The sequence below is a fragment of the Perna viridis genome, chromosome 1 (assembly GCF_037379345.1).
Source record: "Perna viridis isolate PV_CMFRI_1.1 ecotype Kerala chromosome 1, ASM3737934v1, whole genome shotgun sequence".
Lineage (NCBI taxonomy): Eukaryota > Metazoa > Mollusca > Bivalvia > Mytilida > Mytilidae > Perna > Perna viridis.
In genome coordinates this window covers 32,817,812-32,833,568 of record NC_142445.1, presented here as the reverse complement: position 1 = coordinate 32,833,568, position 15,757 = coordinate 32,817,812, and the positions used below count along the sequence as shown (strand labels likewise).

General features: G+C 32.0%; 1 protein-coding gene across 3 annotated transcripts in view; it reads left to right on the top strand.

Moving 5' to 3' along the window:
* Positions 1-15,757, top strand: part of LOC148628424 (E3 ubiquitin-protein ligase PDZRN3-like) — a 165,192-nt gene that overhangs the window by 21,146 nt on the left and 128,289 nt on the right. The window contains exon 1 of one of the 3 annotated variants that reach the window (XM_088587431.1): positions 4,264-4,286. The exons of the other annotated variants lie outside the window; for them this stretch is intronic. The gene's annotated coding sequence lies outside the window, so the exon portion shown is untranslated. Of the gene's footprint in view, positions 1-4,263; positions 4,287-15,757 lie in introns of those variants that run through there. 3 annotated transcript variants of the gene reach the window in all.

The following is a 15,757-nucleotide window of genomic DNA, read 5'->3' as shown; positions in this document are numbered from 1 at the left end:
AAAATCTGTATTTTCTGCATATGAAAAGCTATATTTTTTTAAAACTATGATATTGGTATAATTTTTTCTGGATTCATTATAATTGAAATGACCATATCTATAGTTTAAAACAGTTGGTTGTACCGGTCATTATACTTTACTTTAAACAAGAGGCTCCCTTGAGTTAAAGACAAAAAAGGAGGTTTGGATATTAATATTTCCATATATGGAACTCACAAGTGGGGATTAAATAATGATTTGGAACTCATAGTACAGCTCATGTATCTACCATGTCAGAATAAACCACAAAGTTGCTTAGTTTGATTAATGCAGCAGCTTTTTATCAAAAGTAATATTTTCTGGCTAACATTGAGATATTAGTCTTATGCCTGGAATAGGGTACCTATATAAGAATTTTAATAGAAAACTCATGTTTGTAGCAGGGCAATGATATTATTAATTTTCAGTATGAAAATGAATGCTCTAGCAGAAAAACAACAACTTTTAGGATTATATTGAAATGTTTATTACTAATAGGTACCAGTATCGTATTACATATCCCTGAGTGGGTGTACGTCAAAACATGGATTCTATAAAAATATAGTGCATTTTCTTTTTGCCTCTCTACAAACTAATGTTTTGTCAAAAGACATGAACAATGACTTAAAAAATAGAGCAAACATCACACTGTAAGATGAAGAACCTTTTTAAAAGAAAATCTAATATAATATCATAAAAATGTTCCACTGAAAAGGTTGGTTTGGTGAGTGCAAAACGAAAGTGAAAGTAGGGAAAATGGCTATTTATAGTTCAAGACTACTTTTCTGTCCAATCTTCGTGGACTCACCCTATTTTCTTTGCGGGAAATTATTTTTTCACATGTCCTTAGAAATGCTACATAAGTGAAAGTTTTATTGAATCAATTTACATATTTTTTAAAAAATCCTAAAAATATGCACTTCACTATAGAAGTCTATGGGAAAATTAATACGATACTGAGACCTAGTAAGCCAGTTTTTCAAGTAAAGTTGAATATTCAGCAAGTGGTCTTTACCAGCTGAAAAAGTAGTACCCCAATGCAGGTAACACTTTTAAGTTGAATTAGCCAACTTTTGAACCTGATTTTTTATGGTAGCTCTGGTTTTTTGCATTTATGGTTAATCTTTACCAAATTTGGAAATGCATTTTGTTTTCATGAATTTGTAGGATATCAGTTCAATAAAATTATTATCTTGACTATTTATGATGAGCATATCTATATTCAGGTAACCTAAAGCAAGTAATACTCCTGCATAAAGGATAGTTTTCAAGTTACAACACATTTTAAGTATGTGGTTAGGACTTGAAAATAATCATTTTCCATACATTGCCTCTTATATATGAAAAAATGAATATTTTTTTTATTTTTTGTTTTTCTTTCAAATAAATAGCTAAAATGAGTTGCCATATAACTGTGTGGTTGATTTAAACACAGAAATGTCACAAAAGTCATCAGCCAATTTTTTAGTGGACTTTTTTAGTGGTTCAAATGGACAGATTCTAATCCGGCAAGAAAAATAATGGTATTTTTTCATATAAAAACTGAATTTTTTCAAAACGTATCTAAAGCAGACAATTGCTATTATAATATTCATACCAGTAAACTGTATTTCTTGCATCATAGCTATCTGTTTTAAAGAAAATGTCCTTTTCCTGTCATATTTAGGTCCATTTGTATCTGCCTGGGGTACCAAAATGGCTTAAAATCTGTATTTTCTGCATATGAAAAGCTATATTTTTTTAAAACTATGATATTGGTATAATTTTTTCTGGATTCATTATAATTGAAATGACCATATCTATAGTTTAAAACAGTTGGTTGTACCGGTCATTATACTTTACTTTAAACAAGAGGCTCCCTTGAGTTAAAGACAAAAAAGGAGGTTTGGATATTAATATTTCCATATATGGAACTCACAAGTGGGGATTAAATAATGATTTGGAACTCATAGTACAGCTCATGTATCTACCATGTCAGAATAAACCACAAAGTTGCTTAGTTTGATTAATGCGGCAGCTTTTTATCAAAAGTAATATTTTCTGGCTAACATCGAGATATTAGTCTTATGCCTGGAATAGGGTACCTATATAAGAATTTTAATAGAAAACTCATGTTTGTAGCAGGGCAATGATATTCTGAATTTTCAGTATGAAAATGAATGCTCTAGCAGAAAAACAACAACTTTTAGGATTATATTGAAATGTTTATTACTAATAGGTACCAGTATCGTATTGCATATCCCTGAGTGGGTGTACGTCAAAACATGGATGCTATGTAACTCTTATTTTAATACACTCTAGCATTTATTTCAAATGTTTTTCTTAATTTTATATAGTCAGGGTAAAATGAGAGATAATTAAAATAAACTTGAAAGTGGTATACTAAAACTAGAAGTAAGCAACAATTCAACAACAAAAAACAAAAAAAAAACCAAAAAACAGAAGGTACCATCCAGATTGTTCAAAGATGCATTTTATAATGCATATTCACATAAAATATAACAATTTTAGGAAAAACATGTATCCTTAAAGTATCATTAATTGTCTGACATTCCTTTTTTGCAAAAAATATATAATAAATCTAATCAAATGATGACAATGAGATTTTGATTTGATTAAAATGTTGGAGGAATTCACCATTAAAACTTACATTGTTTAAGAAATCAACAGTACTAACCAACACTAAAGATATTTTAGAATCTGCTCCAGTTGCTCAGGTTCAATTTCAGGACTTTTAATACACATTTGAGTAGTATCTGAGACAAATATAACAAATATACTTCAATTCAATGCATTGTGCATCTAGTCTGGAACAATTAGTAGTAGCAGGGAAAAATCGTTTTACTGTTTTCAATTCAATTCATGATAAAAATTATAGTACCAAAAATAAAGGATGTTCTCACTTTATCACATTAAATCCAGAAATGCCTTTGCAACATTTGTTTTAAACATGGTTTTGTAGAAAAAGCCATGATTGTAAATCATTTTTAAACATTTTTTTTTCACTGTACAGTTCAATTTTCAGCCAAAAATTCTTTGTAAATGATAAACGGTTACATGACAGGTATTATTATCACTCTTTTAACTAATAACATATTTGTTTAGCATGCCTTACAATCATATTTATCAGTACCATCTTCATTGGAACAAGCAGTTATAAGTTAGAGTTACAGATCAAACACATCAGATACAATACAAAAGTTATGATCATCATCAAGTTATTTGGCATCTCGATTTTCTTTCTACTCATTCACTTTCAATCTTGTGGAAAACGACCATACAATGAACTAGCTTATCATCACATTTAATGACACAATAACAATATGAAAAGAAACTGTTATCATAGAGAAATCATAGCCTCGTATAAAATTTTCTTGCATTTTCTTCCACCATGTTGGGATGATGGTAAAGGCAGTTATGATCATCACGTTGATGCCTGTGAGATATACAGTACTGAGTTTACAGTATAGTACAGTTGAAATTTGTACAGTATGGTCTGAGTATTGTCTCGTGAAAAAATGCAAGAATAGATCTTGCAAGAATATGGGGAAATGTCAAGTAGACCATGATCCTAGTAGTCAGACTCAAATGATCTTAACTGTACACATGTTGTAGTGTAATTAAGCAGAGGTGGATGGTGGATTTAAAGTATTAAAGAAGGGTGCAGATTGCCAAGAAAATCAAGTGATACTTTAAAATGAAAGTATTGGTGTTTATACATGTTTGCAACCTAACTGTGTTACTAAAATGAGTTTGCACTTTGTTTTTATGTCTTTTTAACTGTTTTACCCATGCTTTGCCAGCCAGATCCTGAGTCCAGTTAATTATCTAGGAAAACTCATCATGAAATGGTAACTCAATCAAAATAAGACCAACTTTATCCCCTGAAGTTAACTATTTCAGTTGCTTTTTACATTTAAAACAGTGAACACTCATTTTTGTGTGTAGTAGGCTGACTAATAACAGAATTAAGAGCACGGCTGGAAAGAGGATAAATTCAAAACTTTTATGAGTGGTATGCGTTTACTATTGTAACCCTCTTCTTGTCTTGTTTGTATTTTGTTCCACTGAATATTGTTACCCTGCAAGTATATGTTAAACTCGTGTGTTATACAACAATGTCACACATGTAGATGTTGATTATGAACAGAACTATGCTTGTGGACAATGAAAATGGATGAGGTAAACTAAATGTGGATGACCTTCAACAGTTATGGAAATTCAGGTGTCATATGATATTTTGACCCCAGTGAAATATGAACCCATAGGTAAGTATATCTAGAAATATTCTAACATAACCCCACTTATTTTAAAAAAAAAAACCCTGGTGATGGGGATGTTTGATTATTATAGCTGAGGGTATGTTTATCATAAGGGGTTAAAATATTGCAGCAGAAGATAGATTTATTATAATGGGGATAAGGTATTGCAGCAGTGGGAGATTTATCATAAGGGGGTAAATTATTGTACCAGAGGGTACATTTATCAAAAAGGGAGGGTAAAATATGCAGCAGAGGGTAGATTTATCACGAGGAGGAAAATTTCACAGCAAGGGGTAGATGTACAGATATTGAGTTTTAGTTTTGTTCATGAAATTATGTGCATAATCAATATCTGTTCTTTTTCATTTGATAATTTCATCTGGTACTATATAGTAAAAATTAATATTGAATATTACTGCAACTGACTACTGTTTGAACAGTCATTTCATCATTACATATATGATACAAAGTATAATACTTACTGTGGTAAATTGTTGGTAGTGTACTTATTCTAAGTATAGCTTTATTATTGATTTAAAATGAAAAAAAAATAGATAAATCTGTCATCTATCAATTCATTAAACATGACAGATTGAACCTGTCCACTAGTCATCATTCATCGATCTGTCATGGATCAATTATTTAATTGTCAAATAATTATACTAAAAGATTTTGTCATTGTAGGCTTGATTAGAAATATCAGGATTTGAAACATAAGTTTTTAATTAGGGGATTACCATTTGATTTTGGTTGCGACAGAATTTTCATTCCAAAAATTTGTGATTCAGAAAAACTATTTTATTTATTGCTATATGGCTGGGTTATTGTTTTCATTAAACTGTACAGTGAAACTGATATGGGGAAACTTTTTTTAAAAATTATATTCTAGGTAGCGGAAGATGAATATTTATTCCTAAATTTCTCCAAGCCAAGATATATAGTTATGTTTAAAAATTGCCATTCCCCCACTCAGAATCAACTGGTTGTTCCCTAATGATCTACCTAAAAAGTATAAATTTCCAGTGGCAGATACAGGGGGAGGGTGCAAGGGGTTGGCAGCCCTCCTTTTAATTGAAAAAAATGTCTTTTTCATGTGTAAAATCAAAAAAATGGCAAATAATGTCCTAGCACCCCTTCTCTCTAAGGAACCCTGGCTGGCACCTGTCCTTTTCAAAGTGAGTCTGTGCTTTATTGTAAGATATATTGTTCAAACTTGCTCATTTATCAGATTGCAATGTGCAAGTGTTTAATCTCATCATTGTAGTACAGTACAATACAAATACAAATACTTCATTATCTCAAACTCATATTTGCAAGTTATTGTAATACGATTGATTTCTTTTTGGAAGTGTCAAACTGCTTTGTAATGTCTAATCTTTTTGAAAAGACCCATGATAACAGGATTTACTCAGTGTAGTAGATTGAATTGGTTGGTATTATGTAAAAATAAGATATTGTAAGAAACTTATAGGTAGGGTAAAAAGTTGTTTATATGCCTGTTTTTATAGATGAGAAGTATTGTAATGTACATACGTCCATCTGTCAGTCCACACAATAACTCACAAAAATGCTGCCACCAATTTTTATGGATTTGAGCTTTATATATTTCCATTTTTTGTTTTTGAGTTGTTGGATTTTAGTAATCAGTCTGTCTGTTGTTGTAGTTGTTGTCTGTAGACACTTCGTTTTTGTGCAATAACTTTAGTTGTGGTGGACCAATTGTTATGAAATTTGGATAAATCTTTACTAACTACTAAAGGAAAATTCCTATCTTAATTGGAGTTTGAGGCCGTACCTTTTCAGAAATTATGGGCCAAAAAGGGTTAAACTCCTCTGACACCACTTGACCAATTGGAACCAAACTTGGTATGAATGTTCCTTGGGGTATCCTGCATAGAACTGTTGTGGGGATTTTTGATCCTTTGAAAACAAAAACTAAAAATAAAACATAGGGGTCAGACAATAGTTTTTTGCATATATCTCCAAAACGGTTAGGTTAAGCCCATTCCTGACTGGGTAAAAGTGTTCAGCATGATAAGATCTATCTGCGGAGTTATTACTCTTTTTCAAAGTTTTTTGCTACTCTGACAATATTTCACCAATTGAAATAAAACTCGATATAAGTGTTTTTTGTGGTATCCTGCATAGAAATGAAGTGGGGTTTTTTGATCCATCGAAAACATGGCCACTGTTACTAAAAATAGAACATAGGGGTCAGACAGTAGTTTTTCGCATATATCTCCAAAACTGTTAGGTTTAGCTCAATTCTTTCAATTGCTGAAATGATCCTTATTTATAGGACTACAAAAGTCTTCAGGCATAAAATTTGTCAGACACCTTATAAGAGTTATTGCCCTTGACAGCGGAAAATGACAGGTTTTTTTTTTTTTACAGTTTTCAGCCAATGTCTTGAAAACTATGATAGATTTAGACTTTCATGTACTGAAATGATCCTTATGATAAGTCCTATCAAAGTTTTCTTGCGTCAAAATTGTTGGACAACTTCTTGTTTAATTTATTGCCCTTGAAAGGCAAAATTCGACCAGGTGAGCGATTCAGACTCCTGGGAACCTCTTGTTATTGTGATCCTTATATATTTAGGTAGGCAAGATTACAGATATCTCTTATCGTTTGCAAGTTATAGGGGGTCAAAGGGATCACACCCCTAAAAATCAGACACACTTAAGCTTAGGGACTTACTATTCATTATGGACACGACAACTGGTTAAAACATCTATTGCAAAAATTTGAAATTTTCGAAGTCGGACCAAAAAAAAAAAAAAAAAATTCAAATTTTCTGCAATACTGTGTCCAAACCAGTTGCTGTGTCCATAATGAATTGTAAGTCATTCTGTTTAAATGTGTCTGTCTACACTTGCCTCAACTGTGGTCATATCTTGACGTGCTCTGTGAAGCTTTTAACTTGTTTTTGGTGTAGGCTTTTGATATTTAGCATGAAGGTAGATCAGCTCAAGATGATGTGTTGGTAACATTTGACCTTGAGCTTTGATCTCAAAGTATGGCCCAGGCATCACAAAAGTTAAAAAATACTTAAGTCAGAGATTATTTTCAACTTCATGGTAACTCCAATCAAAGTCACAAACAGTTAAGAATGTTCTGAAACTTAAGAGTAATCAAGAAAACCAAGGTTATAGCTGTAATCAGAAGAATGTAATCCAGGGACAAAGACCAGACTTGGAAATCAGACAATAACAACATAGAACATAAAGTAACTAAAATGATACATAGAAAGTAACAAAAGTAAATTAGCAACTCGGACTCCACTATAAACTTAGAGCATGGACCAGGTGCACTGGTAGGGTAAACATCCTCTGCTTTTCCAGAAACACCCACTGAGTAATTTTTCATGTTTTGTGGGGCTGGGGCCGTTTGATTGATACCTCAACTGTGATAGCTATCTCATCAGGGCAGGATACAGACACTTTGAAAAGGAGGGGTGCTAGCTGAGGTTTCTCAGAAAAAGGAGGGTGCTAGGACTTTATTTGATATTTTTAGTCAATTTTACACCTGAAAATGACAAATTTTCTAATATAAAGGGGGATGCCAACCCCCTGAACCCCCTCTGGATCCATCACTGCTCATGAATTGAAAAAACACTTGACAACATAGCTGGTTAACCTGTCATGTTCCCCTAAAGCGGGAATACTTATCTAATTTTTCCTGTCTTTTAGGGTAATATCTAATTTTACTTTAGATAACGTCACATATATCTTTGCATGTTTGTGATTGTTAAATTCAAAACAAAAACTACTATGGCTACTATGATACTTGGTCATAGTACACGTAGCAAAATGAGTGTCTGTTCAGTATATAGGGAAGGTCCTGAACACAGTTTTTTCCCTCTCTTTTCAAATCGCTTCATAAATTATATGAAATGAAAAGAAAATAGAGAGCATAAGGCAGAGGATTTATAATTCAGTATGGTGGATATCTTTCTATGAAGAAGGTGATGATATATAATAGCACAGTCTATATTATTTAAGATAGCTGTATTAATATTAATAATATTTTTTTCTGTATATTAAACCACATGTTATCTCAAAAAGAAATAAAATGGTTGACACATATAAAAGTGTAATCAAGGGAACCAAAATTTTGTCTGAAATCAAAAGAATGTAATTCATGGACAAAGACCAGACATGGAAAACAGACACACATAACAGAGAACATAAAATAACCAAAATAATACATACAAAGTAACAAAAGTAAATGAGCAACTTGGACTCCACTAAAAACTGGGAGCATGGACCAGATGTACTAGTTGGGAAAGCATCCTCTGCTTTTCTAGAAACACCTGCTGAGTTGCTTATTCAAAAAAAGAGAAATGTTTGATATTTGTTTATTCAAGTGTTAGAACTTACATCAAGGTTTTCTATATCACAAGCTCATAAAAGCTCATTTTTCCACTAAATACAAGGAACTCATTCTCAAATACAGATGCACTTGTAAACATTAAATGAGATCATTTGTAAATGATATAGTTATGATATTGTTGTCAAATCGTAAAAAGATAGCATTTTTTTGGTATTAATATTGACTTGCTCATAAGGTCTTTATGTAGAAAGTAACACACTATATTTAAAAGCAGTTTTCGGCGTGATACAGGTTGTGTTATGATGTACTGTTGTTGTCAACCCCACATGAGAAGAATTGGGATTGATGTAAAACACAATAAGCACATAACTTTTTGTATGTTTAAACTGGTCTGGAGCTAGTATGTCAGTTAGCTGCTAGTCCTTTGTTCATTTGTGTAGCAAATAATCAGTTTCTTTATTTCTGTTTTGACAAGGGAATCAGACCTTTTTGAACTGATTTTTAGACGTGTTTAATTGTGTAATTTTTTTCCACAGTGGCTAGATTTAAAAGGGGGAGGGTTGTGATCAGGCCAAAATGCTTTAACCCTGCCACAATTTTGCCTCTGTTCCAAGTCAGCAATGTTTGGCCTCTGTATGTATTGTTTCACTTTCAGTTTACTTTTGTCTTGTTTGAGTATAGAAGGGCAACTCTTTCACTGTACCTATATATTGTGTTTTTGGGCCAGCTGCAGCCTGCCCTCTAATGTGAGGGTTTCCTTGTCATTCATTTAAAACCTTGTGGTGACTTTGAGCTGACATTTTTCTCCCGTTGAGGTTGTTGTCTCTTTGATATATTCACCATTTCCATTCTCGTTATATTAGAACAATAAAAAACTATGATTTCTATCAATTGCTAACCTTTTGCTTGACCAGTTTCTTACATCGATTTTACTTTGTGTAAAAATTACATATAATTACCTCTAACATCAAAGGGTAAGTTTTTTTTTCATTTATCCGCATACAAATAAAATCATGCAATAAACCTTGGAAGGTATAATTGAATTAAATGTCCCTGGTTATTAGCTTTTATAAGTCATTATTGTTCAGGAGAAGATTTAGTTGTAAAGAGATGGTGATACTTCAACCAAACACATTAAAGATCAAGAACCACACAAGTTGTGGACTTTAATTTTGTTAAAAGGGTATCACCAACTTCAAATATGTAAAGTTATATATAATGTACCCTCTCAGGGTGTGCTTTATTTCTTAACCGATAGTTTTTATACAGTCCCTGAACCGATCGGTGTAACGATTTGAAATATCAAGGACTGCTGACTGATTGATCGCTAATGAATCAATAACCGATGACCAGAGACTAATCTGATTGCAGTTTTGTTATGTAAAATGATGGATGATCTGTTAAAAATAAAAGAAATGTAAAATCAAATTTTAATTAATATTTTAATCTACTGCATTATGTTTATATGTGTAATAAACGTAGTAATTACATGGACATTGTATATAAAAAATCAGAGAGATCTGCATTAAGTAAAATTCGACTTAGTGCTCATGGCTTTGAAATCGAAAAGGGTAGACACTTTTCAATACCAATAGATGAAAGGCTTTGTCTGACCTGTAACACTGGGGAAATTGAAGACGAACAACATTTTTTATCCAAATGTAAAACTTATTTGTCTGTTAGATTCAAGTTTAAAATAAAATTGTCTAATGAACTAAATATTGATATCAATATAATAAATGATGATTTTCTTATAAAGTGTTTAAATAGTAACTCTCTTGTGGTATTAAGAGTAATCAAGGGAACCAAGGTTATAGCGGTAATCAAAAGAATGTAATCCAGGGACAAAGACCAGACATGGAAAACAGACACACACAACAAAGAACATAAAGTAACTAAAATCATACATACAAAGTAACAAAAATAAATGAGCAACTCGGACTCCACTAAAAACTGGGAGCATGGACCAGGTGCACGGGTAGTAATTAGTAATTATGTCAGCGATTGTATATCCATTAGAAGTTCTGTATTGTCATAATCATCATTCTGATATTATGCATTATTATTATGTTATCCTTTATTTACCATTATGAAACTTGGGCCTTTGCCAATTATTATAATTGTGTTTTTGCCAATAAAGAATTTGAGTTTGAATTAGAATTTGTGTAAACTTGACAAATAAAACAACAGAATATGTGAAATATATTGACCGCTCTGTGGTCATGTGATGCGATCACTGGTTTAATTGTTTGGTTTGACTGATCAATGACTGATCGAAAATTGATTGGTGATTGATGACTGATCAAAGTTTTTTTGCACAGACCAGTTCAGGTACTGTATGTGAGGTCCATTACTAGTTCATTTTTTGTTGGTTTCAATAATTACTTCTGCAGAATGGGATTAACACTGTTTGGTAGTGAATTATTAATTTGGTTTAGGAATCTAGTTGGGATTATTATTGCAAATGACCTTTTTGTAAAGCAGTAAACTACAGTGCTTGGCTTGTCCATTGGTGAACTTCCAATTATATGGTCTTATTCAGCAGTAAACTACAGTTCTCTGGGAGGATTTTCCACTGATGAACTATAGTTTTTCTATACAGTCAAAAACTACAGTCTCCTGAGCTTTAGAAGTACAGTTCTGTTGGCTTGTTCAGTAGTATACTAGTGTTCTGTAGGCTTTTCCAGTGGTATACTTGTGTTCAGTTGGCTTGCATAGATGTCAACATCTGGGACCACCAAAGAAGGAGATCATTTTCTTCCTAAGTTACCAAATAGGGACTTGTTAGGTAGCAATGGCCAATGCATGTTGAATACAACATATACATACTTTATTAGTGTATCATGTGTATATTATTCTTCTACATGAAATTTGAAATTATTGTTTTGAGATGTTGTAAACTCATCATAGACAACTTTGCATTTAAGGACATTATCATTTGATATGTACTCATAGCAAAGTTTTTCCTGAATATGTTCAGCACACATTAAAGAGGAAACTGTTTCATTATTTAGTTTAGAACTAAATTTGGTTTGAATCTTTTTTTACATTGAAAAAATTCTTTTGGTCAGCATTAGATACTTTTGCCAGCTTTTAGGGGCATGGAAATCAGAGCTTATTTCCATAATTCATTTCAGTTTGACTAAGTTCTATCATAATCATAAATGAAAATGTATTTTGGGTTTTTATTTTTGTTGGTAAGTTGAATTACAATATTTGTTTTCAGTTTTGTACTTTGTATAATACTGTATGCTGTTAGTCGTAAATAGATTACCAATCTTTTTTTTAAATTTGCAACCATACTTGTTTTTTCTTGTCTTTTTTTTTTAATCTCAGCCTGTTCTTAGCCGTCCGAGTTCCTCATTTACTTATGTTACTTTGTATGTGATATTTTAGTTATTTTATGTTCTTTGTTGAATGTGTCTACTTTCCATGTCTGGTCTTTGTCCCTGGACTACATTCTTTTGATTTCCACAACTTAATTTTTCTTAGAAGGAATGTTTTCTCCTCAGTGAAGACATAGTTGAAAATGATTTCAAAGTTTAATTTTAAACTGAAAAGTACTCACCTAAATTTAGGTTACAGACCACCAATTCAACCAATGAGCATTTGGAACGTACGCAAAAATAGTCCTACGCAGAAATTACCCTTGTTCTTCATAGTGCTGTGAAAAAAGTTCTCATCTCAGTAAAACATTTCAACAATTTCTGAAAGGAAAAACATTTCTGTACATTTTATAGGTGCATTTTGCTTCTTGTGATGGTTTCTAAATATACCCCTATCTTGTGAAAACACTGGGATTTCCCATGCTATTTATAGACCCTTCACTTCCGGTGACCAGTACTGCACTGCAAGTCTGCTGGCATGAGACCGCAATTAATTTTCAAGTGCATTTCAATATACACATTTGAGCAGATTAAAAAAATTCCACTGGCGCAAACTGAATAAAACTTCTCTGGCCTAAAGATATGTACAAACAGGATTTTATATATAAATCGTAGAAAATTTTACCATCATTTTCTGAAATTAATACATATAATTCGGAGATGGGGTAAACATGACAAATGAACTGAGTTAAAAGTCCTAAATTTTAACCTTCTTCCACTGAACCAAATCACAACTTTTAGTCAGAATTGATTAATGAAAAAAAAAATCCAATGAATTTTAACCTATTTTCTACCAATTAGAGGCAAAACTTCAGCAAATAAGTTTCCAGTAAAAATATGAAAAAATGTGGAAGGTACCTACTACCAAAGTTGGAACTATATTCGTATACAATGAAAACCAAGGGGAATTAATTGTGTTCTCGTACCTATTAGATCAATAAATGTGCTCAATTTGAACAAAAACTGCACTCATGTCAAGATGAACCTTTTTTGACTTCAAGTACAAAGTTTCATCATGATTAGTTGAAAAATATATAAGTTACAGCAAATTTAGTATCAGTGGTACATTGCATGATGACTCGCATGTCCAATGGTCGAAGGAAATAAGGCCCCTCTAAAATGTACATTTTTTTTTTTAAATGCAATATTTTTGTAATTTTTTACATTGGTTGCATCATATTATGTGTATTTGATGCAATGAAGTTCAGTTTACTCAAGTTCCAGCTGCTTTAAGGCCAAAAATTGGGTTTTTATACATGCGGCCATGGTCAATGCACTTTTAGACCATGTATAGGGGTACACATATGAAAACTCATTTTATGATGCTGACAATGACTTAAATTGATCAACTTCAAACATAAAGTGGTCTACACATATCAAATGTACATTGAAAACAATAAGAAGTGGTTTCAAAGCTAAAACTGTCCCTCCAGATCAATTTAAACCAGACCTGTACAGAGCTTGTTCAAATGTGATTGTGTCCAATATTAAAAGTTAGCCTTTATTTGGGTTTTGAATGATGAAAGATCTGAAACAAATGTAAAATAATGTAAGGTTCTAAGCTTATCAGGTACATAAGCAGACAGTCAGCTGTATTTTCCCAGTTTTTCTACAAAAAATTTCATTTTTGAAACCTTATAGTGTATGCGGAACTCTAAAATTAGGTGTTTTTGAGACATCACAAGGTATATACATGTAGTGACTTACATGAGATGCATGAATATCAATGGAATGAATATATTAGGTTTTTTTCACATTATTTATACTATTGACTAGCAAATACAAAAGATTCAGACCAATAAAACACATGCCTGTGATTTTATAGATACTAAGACAAGGCTGTGAAAAGCCCTGATTTTGCCATATTTCATTGACTGGGTTCATAAAAATGACACTAAATTGTCAGATTTCTGCCTAAACCTTGTTCATAAAGTATTTTTTTGTTGATTTGATGTTCCTAGTGTATAGTTAGAGGAGAAAAACTCAAAGCTGTACAATATTTTCCCCACTGGTCTATATTTCATACCTAGCACCTTAGCAAAAGTGCAATTTCAATGGAAAATCCCATAGTCATGTAGATTTACTGAATTCTTGAAAATAAACACCAAATTACCCCCAGCAAATACTAGCAAATACAATTTCTGATACCCTGGCAACCCCCTTATTAGATCAATAAATGTGCTCAATTTGAACAAAAACTGCACTCATGTCAAGATGAACCTTTTTTGACTTGAAGTACAAAGTTTCATCATGATTAGTTGAAAAATATATAAGTTATAGCAAATTTAGTATCAGTGGTACATTGCATGATGACTCGCATGTCCAATGGTCGAAGGAAATAAGGCCCCTCTAAAATGTACATTTTTTTTTTTAAATGCAATATTTTTGTAATTTTTTACATTGGTTGCATCATATTATGTGTATTTGATGCAATGAAGTTCAGTTTACTCAAGTTCCAGCTGCTTTAAGGCCAAAAATTGGGTTTTTATACATGCGGCCATGGTCAATGCACTTTTAGACCATGTATAGGGGTACACATATGAAAACTCATTTTATGATACTGACAATGACTTAAATTGATCAACTTCAAACACAAAGTGGTCTACACATATCAAATGTACATTGAAAACAATAAGAAGTGGTTTCAAAGCTAAAACTGTCACTCCAGATCAATTTAAACCAGACCTGTACAGAGCTTGTTCAAATGTGATTGTGTCCGATATTAAAAGTTAGCCTTTATTTGGGTTTGAATGATGGAAGATCTGAAACAAATGTAAAATAATGTAAGGTTCTAAGCTTATCAGGTACATAAGCAGACAGTCAGCTGTATTTTTCCAGTTTATCTACAAAAAAAATCATTTTTGAAACCTTATAGTGTATGCGTAACTCTAAAATTAGGTGTTTTTGAGACATCACAAGGTATATACATGTAGTGACTTACATGAGATGCATGAATATCAATGGAATGAATATATTAGGTTTTTTTCACATTATTTATATTATTTACTAGCAAATACAATAGATTCAGACCAATAAAACACATGTCTGTGATTTTATAGATCCTAAGACAAGGCTGTGAAAAGCCCTGATTTTGCCATATTTCATTGACTGGGTTCATAAAAATGACACTAAATTGTCAGATTTCTGCCTAAACCTTGTTCATAAAGTATTTTTTTGTTGATTTGATGTTCCTAGTGTATAGTTAGAGGAGAAAAACTCCAAGCTGTACAATATTTTTCCTACTGGTCTATATTTCATACCTAGCACCTTAGCAAAAGTGCAATTTCAATGGAAAATCCCATAGAAACCATATTTTTTATTTTAATTTCAGAAAATAGAGAATAAAGGGCCAAAATCTTATTATTTCATGTAGATTTACTGAATTCTTGAAAATAAACACCAAATTACCCCCAGCAAATACTAGCAAATACAATTTCTGATACCCTGGCAACCCCCTTATTAGATCAATAAATGTGCTCAATTTGAACAAAAACTGCACTCATGTCAAGATGAACCTTTTTTGACTTGAAGTACAAAGTTTCATCATGATTAGTTGAAAAATATATAAGTTATAGCAAATTTAGTATCAGTGGTACATTGCATGACTTGCATGTCCAATGGTCGAAGGAAATAAGGCCCCTCTAAAATGTACATTTTTTTTTTTAAATGCAATATTTTTGTAATTTTTTACATTGGTTGCATCATATTATGTGTATTTGATGCAATGAAGTTCAGTTTACTCAAGTTCCAGCTGCT